Source organism: Drosophila navojoa, chromosome X (genome assembly GCF_054131105.1).
Source record: "Drosophila navojoa isolate 15081-1374.11 chromosome X, UAZ_NAV_1.0, whole genome shotgun sequence".
Lineage (NCBI taxonomy): Eukaryota > Metazoa > Arthropoda > Insecta > Diptera > Drosophilidae > Drosophila > Drosophila navojoa.
The window spans coordinates 17,091,573-17,106,111 of record NC_142895.1 but is presented as its reverse complement, the minus strand read 5'-3'; the positions used below and the strand labels follow the sequence as shown (position 1 = coordinate 17,106,111).

At 40.9% G+C, this 14,539-nt stretch overlaps 1 protein-coding gene and 1 long non-coding RNA gene across 4 annotated transcripts in view; both read left to right on the top strand.

The window, feature by feature from the left end:
• Nucleotides 1–14,539, top strand: part of LOC149090656 (uncharacterized) — a 173,135-nt gene that overhangs the window by 115,377 nt on the left and 43,219 nt on the right. The window lies entirely within an intron of this gene.
• ct (homeobox protein, cut) overlaps nt 1–14,539 on the top strand; it is an 89,766-nt gene that overhangs the window by 54,721 nt on the left and 20,506 nt on the right. The window lies entirely within an intron of this gene.

The window sequence follows — 14,539 nt, the reverse complement described above, 5'->3', positions numbered from 1 at the left end:
TAGACTGCCTAAGCGGTTGGGTAGTGGCTGTAAAGTGATATCATTAAAATATTGACATGACAATTTTAACGCCTACAATTTGCTGCCCTGCTCTTCCTTTGTCTGTTTGCACTTGCCATCTTCCGCTCTCCTTAGAGGCGGGCGGCCCATTCAAATGTGCTTTCATGGCATCGGGTTTCGGCATGAAGGACGGTGCTCCACAGCGTTTGTTATATATTTATATGCCCTGCTTGTTGCTTGTGTTTACTTATGATAGGTCCTTAAGGCTATTGGCCTGATATGCGTTACGTTTAAGGATATGCTGTGAAAGAAGAGAGAGAGAGAGAGAAGGAGGGAACACTTTTGATCAGTAGATGTTAGATCTGTAGATTTCCCATATTTTCGTATCTAAATCTCTCTCTCTTTCTCTCCCTATATCTATCTCTTCTCTGTCGCTTTATCTCTCTCCCTTCTCATCTCTTCTCTACCCCTCCGCTTCATTTCTTCCGCTGCATTTCTCAACCCATCCATCGTTTCAATTTCTTTAATGCAAGACGTGTTGGGCTTTACGCCCGAGCCTCCATTGTGGCCACATTGAATGATTGCTTATTGCCAGCATCTATGCCCCCATTCCCCCATAGCTCAAGCCCAACCCCAAAGCGCGCTGCAAGTGTTGCAAGGTGCTTTAAGGGCTGGTTGCATTTAAGCATCAATCATTATCATTTGCCATTAAGTGCAGCGCACAGCATCTTGGCAGCCATCGAGGACATCTTTTGCAGCTTGCTAGCTTGCGCTAACTGCCATTAGCAACCCCTAGGTGTCGCTGCAGTGCGACAACAAAAACAAAAAACCGCAAACGCCCCTCAAATGCATTTCTTTAATGTGTTATCACTTCACTTGGCACACAGCAGACACAATCTCTTAGCCTAACACCCTCTCATCTCATCTCTCTCGCTCTCTCTCTCTCTCTCTACCTGTCTCATTTGTTTACCTGCCACTTATTTCGAGGCTTTTGCTGATGTTTTCTTTTCGTTTTATTTGAAATCCATTAAATGCTATTTTCGCCGAGTTTTTGTGCAGCTCATTAGTTTGATTACTAGCGCCCCCTGGCGGCTGGCACACACACACACACACACACACACACACACAGGGCGACTACCATATGGGCATGGCTCCAGAGACAGAGCCCAGGCACAGCTGTAATAAATGCACTCGCCTGACAACTAAATCACTTACGTGTGCGCCCAAAGATTCAGATTTATCTGTTACACATGTTCATAAATATGCGACAATATTTTTTAGACGCCGCCGCCACGCCACAGGCAACCACAAAAAAAACACCAAAAGCGCCAGACTGTGAAATGCCCTGTAAGAAACGATTAGCCAAAACTTCCATTAAAGGATGCATGCAGCAAATATGTGGCAGATCGATATATCGCGCAAGCGCTCATCGAGCTCATGCTACCCCATGGCTGGCGCTTGGCACTGGGCATATATGATCGACAGTTGTGCAAAAATTATGTTAAATGGAATTGCAACAGTTGTTTGTTGTTAGACTGTCTCTTGTTGGCTCAGATCTGGTCTATGGTCTATCTTTCACTCCCCCCTAACTCCCCCCCCCCCCTCGCACAGACTGTCTGTCTCTCTTTCACAATTTTGTTTGTTTGTTTGTGTTGGCGCGGCGCGTGTTTATTTTTTCGCAGAAGTGCATTTTTATAGACAAAGTGCAGCGAAGAGCGCGTAAAAATAGCAGCAGGGCCAGCCATGGGTTAAGCATGCCACAAAACAACATTGAAATTATTTTATACAAACAAAAAACGAAATAGAAAGAAAAAAAACAAAACACTTATGTATATGCATGTACATGCTCATATATGATAATATATGTATGCTTGTGCGATAATAATTGCCAGCATATTAGCAGCTCAACAAAGTGCCAAAAACCACAAACAATAAAACACAGAACACTTCCGTTTCGATTTAGCAAACTATATATATGTATATATATACATATACATATTAGCATATCTATATGTGCCATAGATATATGAATATATACATACATATATTCTTATTCCACATAATTGAGTCAAAAAGAAATGACACGTTCAGCTTTTAGATTATTCTTTTTCTGTTTTCTTACTCTTTCGCCTTTTTTTCTCGCTTTATCACAGCGCAACAAAAAATATTTGAAAAATAATTTGTATGGACCATACTAAATGTTGTTTATCAGAGACAAAGAAATACATTTTTATTTGATCTAAAATGTAATATTCTAATGAAATTTATATATGCATATATACATCTATATAAAATGTGAATTTTTTTTTATTAGTTTCATTGGCACATTGAAATTTAAAGCTAAATAACTTAGGCATTTTATTAAAGGTCTTTATAATGTGTATATATGTATATGTGTGCATTTGTGGTTTATTTGTCGTATTCGTTTTTTATAATTGTGTGTTAAAAAATAAAAAAAAAAAAAAAAAACAAAAACAAAAACAAATATTCCCCGCCTGCAACACATTTGTTTAATCTGTTTTTATATTAAATAAGAAACAACAACAGCACAAATCTGTTCTCAACTAAATACAAATTTATTGTTGTTGCTGTTGTTGTTGTTGTATTTGTTTTGTCGCCGAACAAAACCGAAATCAATTTTGTTGTTTTCTTTTATGACTTGTGCGGTTTGTCGGTTAGTTGTTGTTGCTGTTGTTGTAAATATTTATCCCAACACTTGTCGAGTTTCCAGCAACAAAAAAAAAAACAAAAACAAAACAAAGACAAAATTCATATAGTTGCGTTATCAGTAAAACTCTATGGGAATGAATAAATTGTGCAGTTCGGGCAGTCGAGCGACCACAGTCTAGAGATATGTAAGCTAGAAATTTCAATTGATACCGCGCAAAGGGGAACTACGTTTAGGCACTTCATATATATTTATACAAATATAAACTCAATTCGAATCATCTGCTGCTATCAATCAGTCAAAATCGTCCCGCATTGGACTTGGACTTGAACTAGAACTAACTCGATTGACCAGCATAATGCGCAGTGAGCACATGTATACATATATATGTATATATGTATGTATGTGTGCTTATAGATAATCATAATTATAGTTTTCATGCACAAATTCGATTTGTGCTGATCATCGCGTGACGCTACTGGGAAGCTGAGAAACCGATTGTTGGGGGTGAGCCTCGATGATGAGCTATCAAAATTATATTACTCGACTTGACGGATGGCTTTTCAACTAATTAGAAATTAAGTTTATCTCTCGCTCTCTCGATGGGATGACCCGCACATTGTCTATTATAGAGTTTCGCATTATTTTTCCCCTAACTTTGTATAAACTCTGACGCACTTGGGCAAAATATGTTGAAATACCCATAACGTGTTGATATATATATTATAAAATGAACTGTTTAATATCATTATTAGGTTTTTATTTGAATGTAAATATTTGTGAACACGCGCTTTGTCTCTTGGAATGTGAGTGTGTCTGTAAAAAAGAAACAAAACAATTGAGTACTACCAAAAAATTGGTATTCGAAATCATGCGGAAAACACGTTGCGAGGCCAACACGAAGTTGGCTAAAAATAAATTGAATTAGTCCCAGATCGAGCGCAACTGTGCAAACAACCGATCGATAAACGCTTGCTAATCTAACCAGAAGCCAAGAGAGTCGGGGCCGTAACGTCACTGATCTATGCCCAGATACAGCGCACAGATCGTACAGCGCACAGCGCACACGCACATGGGGCGTATAGGCGTGGCAATCATCAATAATAATAATAATATTAAGTACAACTGGCAGCAGCGGAGACAGCCGAAATAAATTTGATTAGGCAGTGTCAAGGCAGCTCTCGATTCGAATTGTATTGTTGTTATGTTCTATTTGATTTGTATTAATATTCATCATAATTTATAATTCATAATCACCTCACACACACACATACACATTCATTTGAATGATTTTGAGTTTTTCGTGTGTTGGGCTCTTTGAATTTATTGACGATTATTCCAATTTAGTATGATTTTTTTCAATTAAAGCTTAAGTTGAACAATTTCTAGCGATACGTTTGGTTTTTTAGTATATATCAAATATATATATAGATGTACGAATATTTATATGTCTGTGTATATGTGTGTGTATATATAGCATGGAAATTTATCAATTAACACGGGTAAGCCTCAATTAGCCGTATATCGTCATTGCAGCTGCCGTTTTACAACACTGTTAATATGCTGCATATTAGCCAAAAGCTGCTAAAAGCTCTCCTGCAAAGCTTCTTAAATACATTTGATTGCTTTTTAAGCCAAATTTAGATCGTCTAGCCTCTAGTTTGATTGACAGCCTTGCTGTGTTGTTGCTGTTGCCGTTGCTGCTGTTGTTGCTGCTGTTGTTGCTGCTGCTGTTGTAGCCTATTATTGGCGTTAATGCAGCTGGCTGCTGCTGTCAAAGCAAAGCAGCAGGCAAACTTTATTTATTATGAATTTCAATTCAACGCAAGATTTGATGTTTTTTATTTCGCTGCTGTTGCTGTTGTTGTAGCTGTTGTTGTTGCTGTTGCTGTTGTTGTTTGGCTATCACGACAGTAGCGCAAGCAACAAACACAATTGCAATTATTCAATTCAAATCAATCAGCAACAAATCGTACACCCACCCACATGCACACACACACACACACACACACACACACAGAGAGAAAGAGATAGAGAGAGAGAGAGAGAGAGAGAGAGCGGCACACATTGCTAGAGACATTGAGCTTAGTTAGAGCTGGCTGCAATGATTTAAGTTGTTGCTGTTTGCTGTCGTTATCGTTGCCTCTGTTGCTGTTGTTGGTTTTGCTGCTGATTAAAGTAAAAAACAGTCATTATCATGCGCAAGTGCACACACACACACACACACACACACACACATATACATTGGTTTTTGTTGCTGCTGCTGCTGCTGTCGTCGCTTCGCTTCGTTCGACCAATTGCGGATAAATTCAATTTATTTATCGCATATGGATTTTGATCAGGCGGTCCTCCCCCCTTCCCCATCCCCCCCACACAAACTGTCGACGCAAGTGTGCATGAGCGAGCTGGCAGCACAGCGGCACACTCACTGCCTCGCTATCCATCTCGCTCGCACACGCGCTTGTCTATTGTCTGGACACATTGACTGATTGTTGATTGCTTCTGTTTCTGTTTCTTTTTTTTTTTTATTTAAGTATATGTCGGGGCATATATAGTCAGCATATAGCTATAGCTTAGTTTAGTAGCTGCTGTTCGTTTGTATGTTAAATGGCGATTTTGATTTTTTTAAATTGATTATTTCCTTATTTTCGTGTACCAGTTGCTGCTGTTGTTGTTGCTGTCATTCTTATTGTTGCTGCTGCTGCTGTTGCTGCTGTTGCTGTTGCTGTTGTTGGCGTGCGCTAGTTTGCTTCGGTTCGGTTTGCTTTTGTTTTGATTGTTTGCCATGTGATTTACATGCAATTTGTGTGCTGATTTGTGTCATCAGCAATTGGTTGTTGTCTTTGCTAATACAATTCGCTGATCTCAATGCGAACTGACAAAAAAAAAATGAGTGTGCACATGTGTGTGTGTGTGTGCTCATATAATAGAGCTCACATTCACGGCTCGTTGATTTCGGCAATTGCAATTGACTTTCACTTGGAACTAGAATTCCAATAATAAAAATATCTGTTTATCCACTATAACTCGCTCTCTCTCTCTCCGTCTGTCTCTCTCTCTCTCTCTCTAGGCTTTGCTGACAAGCATAAGTAACATAACATTTCATTTCACTTGACTTTTTTCTCCTCTTTTTTGCTGCTGTTGTTGTCTTAACTTGGCTTTGGCATGACTTGGCCAAATGGCAGCGAATCGAGTTGGCAGCGCCGCAACTCATTTGGCTGCTTAAATATCCATTTGGCACTTCATAAATTGCCGTAGGCTGCAATTGGGTTTTGTCTAATTGGAGGCCATTAAATTTGTGGCAACTCGGCCAACAGATTTGACATCGCCAAACGGCAGCGCCTAATTTATGGCTAACAAATAAGTTGGCAACTTTGCAGCCAACTTGTCAACCAATTTTTTGTTTCTCTGCGCTCCCCTTTCTGGTTGCTTTTTTTCGTTCGCCCCGCCTGCGCCCGCACCTGCCCGCCATCGTCTGGCTTGTGGGTGATATGAATAATTACACAACACTGGCCCAAAACTTGTGACCATCAATTTGAACGCCTTGTCAGCTGGCCAGGCGCACACACACACTCACACCCACACACACACACACACACACAGAGCAGAGCTGAGATGTCGTTAGACATGTGAAATTGTCAATTTCAATATTTGCATCCTGTACAAGAAATGTGTGCGACTAACGGTCTAACGGCGACTGCTCAACTAGAGCTCTAATAAATTACTAAAAAAAAAAAAAAAAAAAAAAAAAAAAATAAAAAACTAAAATAAAATGCAGAAAATCTCAAAAATTTGCCAACCAAACGAATTCACTTTATAAATATAAAAATAATCTGAGCATAAATTTAGCTTGACTGCACAATTTACAGGGTATTTGGCAGCCGTTGCCTTTGCTCGGTGGGCAATTCAAGTCAATTACAAGCTTGAACGGAAATTCAAGATTTTAATTAGAGAAAACGAAGACAATTTTTGCCTGTCAATAAATCAAATTGCATTAATTAATTTAGCATTAAATTGAGAAAATGCTCGTTGCGCATGCTGTTGCCGCATGCAACGGCAACATGCTGCAAGCTCGGCTCCCACGGAATGTGGCAAATCATCAAATTGCTAGACAAAAAAAAAAAAAAGACAAAAAAAAACCAAAGCTCGCAGTAAATGATTCAACAATTAATTAAACATGCATTATAATTTATTACCCAGCTCGAGCTTGGCTAACTGCAATCAGCAAAAGTTGCTGTTGTTGTTGTTGTTGTTGCAGCTGTTGCACATTTGTCTGATTAGCAGTGCGATTCTTTCCATTTTGCATTTTCTTCACTTCGTCTTCTTCTGCTTCGTCTGTTTTTGCTGCTGCTGTTTGACGACCTTCTGTGCGACACGTTTAAAGAGATGCAAATAAATGATAAGCGCTAATCGCTATGATTTCATATATCGTGATCAAATTTTTTTTTTGTCTGTGTGACAGGGAAACAAAAGCAAAACAACAGAAGAAGAAGAAGAAGAAGAAGTCAAGTTGAAATGAAAAACCGCACGCAATTACATAGACAATTGATTTCTAATTAAAAGCAAACGCCTCCTCCTCCTCGTCCTCCTCCTCCTCCATCCCGTTGGACAATTTGATGAAATGCGAAGCACATAAAATGCGAATGGAAATGAAAATGGAAATAATTATTGACGCCATGCATTTAAGTTACGGCATGCCCATCAAAAGCAGGCCACACTGTACCTACCACACGGCTGCCCTCGGTCCTTCGATCCCACAGCGTTTGGACAATTAAAAAAGGCTAAGCGTTAAAATCGTTCATTTTCGGCCAGCTAACTGCAATTGGGGCGTCTCTGCAAGTGTATGTGTGTGTGTGTGTGTGTGTGAGAGAGAGAAGTGAGAGGGGGCAGGGTAGACTCTGCTTTGGCTTTAATTAGTTTGCTACGCTGTCGCTTCAATTTTGACGCAGAAAAAACCGCGACGTCTTCGCCGTCTACAGCTTGGTCGTCGTCTGTCGCTGCGTCTGCATCTTCATGTTGGTCCACGCCGTCATCTTCTTCATCATCCGCATCGTCAACGCAAATTACGCGTCGTCAAAATAATTGCCGTGGGTCGCTCAAATGCGACCAGTCAGCCCCATCAGCCCAGCCCAGCATAGCATGGCATGGCTAGCCAGCTAGTTGGTCAGTTCTTACCCACTGTCGCACAGTGGAATATATGTGCCCTTAACAGTGCTCTCATGAGTAGGTAGAAATATAGATAGAGTTATAGTAGATGATTGATAATGTGAATATTGATATATGTGTATATATTTTACTTGGAAAGATCTTGTAAAGATATATACTATATGCATATAATATTATATATTTGATATATACATATATCTATGAATCACAAGCTATGCTCAAGGTTTTCAGCCTCTTTCATAAATAAATCAATCAACTTTGAAAATAACCTCGAATAAGCCTTTATGGCCCACTGTGCGGCTGTCCATAATCAGAAAGCCAAGCAGACGGGCAATTAAAATAAGCTTGCTATCTGCATTTATACAAATATATATATATACATACACACTGCTATATATATGTGTGTGTGTTTATGTGTGTGTTTGTCCCTTTTTGGCATAGTTAATAGTCGCCCAGTACTCTTGGCATCCACTATTGGAATATCCGTTTGGGCCATGGCTGTTTTTTATGCACATCCCCGGCTCCAATGCCAGTCCATTTGGCCAGCAATTGGCATTACAATTTCTCGTTAATAGAAAATGAAATTGTCATCAAATGAAGATTGAGCTTAGCCGCAGACGCAGTGCCTGCAGCAGCAAATCCAATTAGAACCTGACGCGCAAATCAAATTAGAATTCAACTGCACAACTGTCTCGTTTCCACTCGCACTCCCACTCCCTCTCTCTTTCTCTCTATCTTGGTAACTGTATGATTTTGTCGGCATTTCACTTTGTCGGCAATCTTCAGAGACGGCACAAATCAATAAAAGAAATACCAAATACAAAACCGAAAACAAATTAACCAACTGATATTTGATAATCGCAAAATGTGTTTGCATAAGATTTGCAAAATGCAGCTGTGCTCAAGTCGAGGCGACGGGCGGGGCGAGAGAGTGCAGAGAGTGGATGCCGGAAGTGCAAGCAAATGCTCTGGGAAGTCCGCTCAACTCAGCTCAGCTCAGCTCAGCTCAATTATCAATGCGCATACGTCACGTGGCACGACTTTAAGTAGCCTTTGCATGTGCCACAAAAATAAACACAATTGAAACACATCGCATTCCCTCTTCATCCCTCACTCTGCCGCTGCTCAGCTAGCGTCTAGCTGAATACAGCAAGGGACAACAGCGAGAGGAAGGAAGTTGAAGCCATTAGAAAATGCCAACGAGCTGGCCCCGTCGTCCACTGCACAAACAAAGCCCAGCCAGCATGTGGAGCTCGCTCGCCTGCTCGGTCTACTAGAGGACTCGACGGCCTGCAAGTCCTTAGCTGATATTAAGGTGTTGTGGCGGTCTCTTTTTTTTTTTTTTGCTGCCTCTGCCGGCATATTCATATTTTTATATCTATTGGCAAAAACAAGAAAAAATGTAGAAAGGACGAGCTGGAGGATATGATGATGCCTTACGAATGTTTGCTAGAGATGTTGATTGGCATTGCGTTTGAGTCTGGAGCAGAGGGGGCGTCGGTGGCCAGGGAACGGCCGAAGAGGGGTGGTGGGGGAGGAGGGGTATGCGAGTGCGGTCTGTTGGCCGTTGTCTGCTTTTCTCATATTGATGATGCGGGCAAAGAGACAAAAACCGACAACTGAAAAAAGACAACAACAACATCAAGTATAACAAGCAGCAGCAGCAGCGGCAGCGGCAGCAGAAGAGCAATGCTGTACTCATAAATTATTGTCTAGACTATGATTTTAACGTTTTTTGATTATGAAAGCCAAAAAACGTGAAGAATCCCACTCCAAAAAATAGAAAAACAAAACGACAAACACACAAAAAAAAAATAAGAAAAAAAAAAAGGTTATTGTACAGCGCAATATATAAAATAAAAATCGCTGGCATAACCTTTTTAGCTCACTCCCACGCGGCGTAGGTTGGGTTCGTTTGTTTGCTGGTTGCTGCGTGTAGATATCATATCAATAAGCAAAAGGATTAGACATGTGACTGGACCAGTCGCCGACTGGTCCTGGCCGCGGCCCCAGCTCCCAGCTTCCCAGCTTCCAGTTCCCACCACGCGCGACCCACTCAAGGGCTACATTTTGGGTCGACTTTGTAGTCGTCATTCAGTGCTTATCGAGGGTAGTCGCAAAACAAAAACAAAACAGAAATCACATTTCATTCTTTTTTTTCTATATATATATATATATATATATATATATATATATATATATATATATATTCTCTTCATATATATATATTTATGAAATTTGAGGCAGAAATATGAATAAAAGTCAAGCTCGCGCTTCTATGAGGCGTTGGTGGGGAGTGCGAGGGGATGCACAAACAGGAACTGGGTTCGGCTTGGCCAGACAATTATTAAGCAAAAGTTTAACGAATTAGAAACAAAAATGGGCGAGTGAGTGCCACAGAGTGGGTTAAGGGCAGAGCTTTGATTAAAATGTACAGCCTGATGCATGGCCAGCGCAGACACACACACAGCACACACACACACACACACACAAACAGATCTATATAAATAGATATATATACACATAAATATCTATGTATATATAGTATATATTAATGCTCTTCAGCTAGCAACACTTCAATTAAAACTCCCCACGCACAAAATGTTTGACAATAAAATCGAAACATAAATCGAAAATTGTTAAATTCGAATAAGCAAAAGGGTTTTGCCTCGCATTCATTGACTCTCCACTGACTCGACTGGCTCGACTGACTCGACTGCCTTCTGCTCTTTGCTGCCAGTGCCTGGGAATTGTAAAGCTGTCAAATTTTAATTACAAAACTTTATAATCCAAAAAATACAGCAACAACAAGACGTTGGAAGCGCAAGCGGCAGGAGGCGGTGCGCCTTCTTAACTACGAACAAGCCAGCGCCCAGCCCCCAAAACCCCCCAAACCCCAATCCCCAATCCCCCAGCGCCAGCCCACCATTTGCCATTGAAACATTCAACTGTTCCTGTCGTTTTGCTCCCAAATCAATTCAATAACCGTACCGTAATGTGCGTGTGTGCGTAAGTGAATGACTGTTTGACTGACTGAATCACTGAATCACTGACTGAATGACAAACTGTACAAATGTCTGACTGTCTGTCTCTCTGACTGTCAGGCCTGCCTGCCTGCTTGCCTGCTTGGCTGTCTGTTTCTCTGTAACGCTTCAAAGTCCTTTCGTGTGGAGCTCGGTTCGAAATTGTTTGATTTATACCTTTAGCGGAATTGGCAAGGCGCTGCCCCCTGCCACAATTGTAAATTGTTGCCTGCCGCCGCATACGGCTCACCTTTGTGCCCCAAGCGAATGACAAATAATGAAAAATACTAAATTACCTGCCACTTAAGAGCTTAAAGCGCTTCATTTGACTAAAGGCGCGGCTTTATTGATTGCTAACCAAATATGGTAATTATTCAAATGAATGTATTCATGAATGTACTCGAACTGAATGCACTTATAAATGCAGCGAGCATTGCTAATGGTATAAATTAATCAATTGTTTTGCTATGCATATTCATGAATGCACTCATGAGTACACTCATGAATACACTCACTTGCAGTAAACCAATTTTGAGTGTACATAATGGTAATTAAATATCAAATTAATATGTTAATTATTTATATGAATATATTCATGAATACACTCAAACCGAGTATACTTAAAATTGAATTTATGAATACTGTGAATATTGCCAATGATATACATGAATCAATCATGTTGCTATGCATATTTATGAATACACGCATGCATATTCATTTATGAATACACTCAATGTATTCACGAGCATTAGGCCAAATGATTAGCGCTCTAAGCGCACAAATCGAAGCGCAATACACTTGCATTGCAAATGCACCTCATTCCCACACACTCATACACACACTCACACCCACACTCACTCACTTGCTCATTCACATGTGCGCTGCATTTGCAGCTTGACAATTCCTTTCTGCCAGCGTTTGTTTTGTCTTTTGTTGCAAATTGCCAACTTGGGCATTGCCAGCTGCAGCAGCAGCAGCAACAGCAACAGCAGCAGCAACAATCATAAAGAATGCGACAAAAGCTTTGGCGTCAAAGCTCTGGGGTGCACTTGGCAGACTTGAAGATGCCCACCCTCAACCCTTATTCGGCCGCCACACTTGAAACAATCAAAAATCAATGACAAACGAACAGCAGCAAAAAAAAAAAAAAAAAAAAATTGAAACCGACATTGAGATGGCAGAAGCGACGCTGCGGCTGCGGCTGCTGTTGCCGTTGCTGTTGCTGCTCTTTACTCATTTGTCTTTTGGCTTTTTGGAAATTAACAACACACGCCCGCCCCCAACCCTCGCAGCTCGCAGCGAAAGCCTCTTTAGCCTGAATGCTTGAAAAGTAACCCCTTTTTTATAGCGCCCAAGCTAACTTCCTTGCCGCGTCGCTAGCTCGGCTTTGCTGTCTCTTGATGTACATATATATCTATATATCTATATATATATATATACATATATCTATTATATGAGCATATATATCTATATGTATATTTCTATGTGTATATACATATATATTTTAAAATTTTTATGCCCGAATGAGTTTTAATTCCTTTGACGGTTGCTTTTGGCATTGGCAGCTGGCGTGCCTAAAAGGCAGCTACAACAATTTTTATACATGCATATGCAGCTTCATTTATATGTGTGTGTGTGTGTGTGTGTGTTTGTATCTTTGATTGCTTATTGTTAATTTGTATTTGTATATTGGTCGCCTGTATGTGTGCGCTCTGAGATGTTCGCTGATTAAACCCTTTTTTACCCTGCTACATATGAATGAATGTGGCAATCACACACACACATAAATGAAAGTGAAAGAGAGAGAAAGAGAGAGAAGGAGAGCATCTTAATTCCTTTTGGCGTTTTATGCATCGACCCAAGCAATTCGCCCACCTGCTGCCACATCAACGTCTTTTGCCTTCGAGTGTTTGTTATTGTTGTTTTTTGCTGTTGTCTTGTGCTTTGTGTAGATGTGTGTGCGTGTGTGTATTGACTGCTTTGTCAATTGTTTGGGGCTGCTGGCAGACTGACTGCCAGCCAGCCAGCCAGCCAGCCAGCCTGCCTGCCTGCCTGCTTGTCGTCGCGCTGGCTGCCTGGCAATTTTGTTAATTACAAATCGTTTGCTTTTAGCTCTATGCTAATGTCTCTGCCTGGGACACCAACCCCTACCACGTGTGTGTATGTGTGTGCCTGTGTGTGTGTGTCTATTTTTGCATAACTTACGCAACTTTTTACAATTCTGACAGCTACCTCCAGCCCCCCAGTTCCAGCCCCAAAGCAGGAAAAAAAAAACGCATACACAAGGGTTGTTGTTCTATTATATTTTATATATCTTTATATTACATATGCATATGTGTATACACAGCTATAGACTATCAGCTAAATATCGCTGTCTATTTTGCATAGAACATGCATTCTTTGCTAGCGGGGAGGCAGGGGAAGTTGGTCTAGGCAACAAACCAACGCCAATTAACACACACACACACACAGAGACGGTAGTAGTAGTTGTAGCAGCAGCCGTAACTGTCAGTCAATGTCCAACAGTCTCTTACCTAAATATTCAACTATTCCCATTGTTGGAAAAATGTAAATTTTCATAATTTTATAGTCAATAGGGCCCACCCACCCACAATTGCCAAACATTCATCTCATAGTTTTTGTTTGATTGTTGTAGTCGAGTCAAATCGGCCTCGCCCCCGCACCCCATCCTCGCCCCCACAGGCTGCTGGCATCCCAGTCAGCCGCAAGAGGCAAAAGCCGCAAAAGGCAGCCAACGGGAATCGGACAGGCAAAAGTTTTCTGACGCAAAGGGTTGCAAATGATTTTTGAGTTGTGTCGAAAATCCCCAAAAAGTTGATTTATCGTTTTAATAATTCCTCAAACAACACAAGCGAACGCAGCTCGGCGAATAGTCGTATATGCTGAAGTGGCATCAAATCGAAAAATGACAAAAATGTCTAGATATGCACCCATCTCTATTAATGTTAACTGGCTGGCGGCGTTGCCAAATTTCAGCGTGCGCTGTTGCCAAATTTCGAATATTCTGTAGTTTTAAGGCGATTCTATATAGCAAGCAGTTGATTATTAATGAACTCGCATGTGTCTTTCTGTGTGTGTGTGTTTGTGTAAGACACAACAAGACAGATACACACACACACACATGCACACCCACGCACAACCCTTGGCATACCCGTACACTTGCGCCGCATGCTAATTGCGTTTATTTAACAAAACAAATTTTTTACTTTTCCCACTTTGAGAAGGTTTTTGACATGGGAGCCTGGGGTGGCGGGTGGCGGGTGGCGGGTGGCGGGTGGCGCTGCGACTCAATTGAGTTGGCAATTAGACGCCAGCCAGAAGGGATTTTTTGTTTTTGAATAGGTCTATATGGGGGTATACAACATTTTTATGCAATTAATTTGAGTCGTCGTCGTCGTCGTTGTTTTTGTCGTCCTCGCCTGTCGTCTTGTCATGTGCTACTTCTTCTTCTTCTGCTTCTTCTTGTGCTTGTTCTTGTTCTTGTTCTCCTTTTTAACTGGGGGAGCTGTTGTCCTTAGCAGCTACTCACATGTCTCGTATGCTAATGAAAAATCGAACACGCAACCCCAGCCCGGGCAAGGGACGGGGTTCTGCCTTTTGATTGATAATGAAATTAACTGCTTAGCATTTCGAGGCATGACATGGGCCCAACAACACAAGC